Source organism: Sinocyclocheilus rhinocerous, unplaced genomic scaffold (genome assembly GCF_001515625.1).
Source record: "Sinocyclocheilus rhinocerous isolate Xijiao unplaced genomic scaffold, SAMN03320098_v1.1 scaffold2834, whole genome shotgun sequence".
NCBI classification, from domain to species: domain Eukaryota; kingdom Metazoa; phylum Chordata; class Actinopteri; order Cypriniformes; family Cyprinidae; genus Sinocyclocheilus; species Sinocyclocheilus rhinocerous.
Genome location: NW_015662588.1, coordinates 239,875 through 241,607, shown reverse-complemented (window position 1 = coordinate 241,607; position 1,733 = coordinate 239,875). Strand labels below are relative to the sequence as shown.

At 41.9% G+C, this 1,733-nt stretch overlaps 1 protein-coding gene across 1 annotated transcript in view; it reads left to right on the top strand.

Annotated features, from left to right (window-relative positions):
- Nucleotides 1–1,733, top strand: part of LOC107728164 (Down syndrome cell adhesion molecule-like protein 1 homolog) — a 138,465-nt gene that overhangs the window by 122,242 nt on the left and 14,490 nt on the right. The gene's annotated exons all lie outside the window — the stretch shown is intronic.

The window sequence follows — 1,733 nt, the reverse complement described above, 5'->3', positions numbered from 1 at the left end:
GTGTGTGTGTGTGTGTGTGTGCGTGTGTGTGTGTGTGTGTGTGTGTGTGTGTGTGTGTGTGTGTGTGTGTGTGTGGCAGCATTCAGTACAATCGGTGGGAATGACACTGTGTGTGTTTGCATGTCTGCGGGCAGCAGACGTTGACTGTGATGAGCACGCGTTTGGACAGCAGACACATGGCTCTCTTAAACACACTACAATTGCAGAGAGCTCGAAGCACAGCCTAATATCACTTTATTTCTGTGTGTGTTCAGTGTACGATTTTATATTTTTGTTGTGCATTACAATGAAAGGTGAATAATAGAAGTACTCATTATGGAGTGTGTGTGTGTGTGTGTCTCACGCATGCTGAGGTGAGCAGCAGATATCTCTCATTAGTCGGCCTCTATTGTTAGTGTTATCTGAGGCTGACTGATCTAGTGTGTCTAGGGGTATTGTCTTTTTACCCTCTCATCTACTTGTGTAAGGCCCCCTGGGTCTCTCTCTCTTTCTCTCTCACACACACACACACACACACAAACACATATACTGTAGAAGCAAATGCACACACAGACCCATAGTTCAGCCTTTTTCACTCACATAAAGAAAAGCAGCAGAAATCTCTTAGTGTGTTATTTAGCAAATGCTATTAAATCAAGGGTAAAGGAAAGAATTGTCTTTTCTCCAGGTGCCACCACACCATGAGTTACACATTCGTCTTCACCTTTAAAGAGTCCAGTATAAATCCCACATGAAAACAAGTCATCATCTTTCATTTTTAGCTTTAAAAAGCATTTTTATAAGAGCTGGAGCCTAAAGCAAGGCCAAAAACATTCTCTGTGCAAACGTTAATACTTAGCAAGTGCAGTTCCATTAAAACATTCATTGTTGTGATGGTAACAAAGCTCAGTACCAAGCTGTTATAAAATGTGTTTTCAATCATCATTTCAATAGGAATAAATGGGATCAGGAACTTCATGTGAGGGTGTAATATTTATTCACACAGATTCCGCAATGGTTTCAAACTGGTCAGGTTAATTCACTGCACTCACAATATGTGTGGGCAACTTTTTCACCCTCATGTGAAACTCCCGATCACAGATTTGTATTAAAATTACAGGATTTTGCCACCAATATCGTAGAACAATGGCAGATGTGGCAACACCTTTATTCAGGTAGCTACCTAATTTCTGCCTCACTAGCATAACCAAATGGAGCAAAAACAACTGTTTTCAAACAGGTTTCCCGAATAGAATATAAAATAGTCCGGCTTACATTTTAAAGGGGTCATATGATGTTGTTAAAAATAACATTATTTTGTGTATTTGGTGTAATGAAATGTGTTTATGCGGTTTAAGGTTCAAAAAACACATTATTTTCCGGGCTTGCGGCAACCACATGTGACGACCCCGAGCTGGACTCCACTTCATCCACGTTGAAAGCCGATCTGGCGATCCATAGCGCGAAGTTGATGTATTTTGCTCAGCGACCAGCACGGATCAGCTCTAGGCATGACAAAGCAGATATCGTCCTCTTTTGGATGGCCAAACAAAGTAGTTCCGCTTTCACAACGAAACACACAGCGTCTTCACGACATGGCGGCGGCAGCAACAAGAATACTACAGCGAGAATCAAAGTTACGCCTTCTTTCTTTGCGTGAACATTTGGGCGGCATTATGCAAATCTTCCCACATCGTGATGTAGACATGTGGGAGCGTGTTAGAATGAGCCGTTTTAGGTAGGCGTGGTTGACT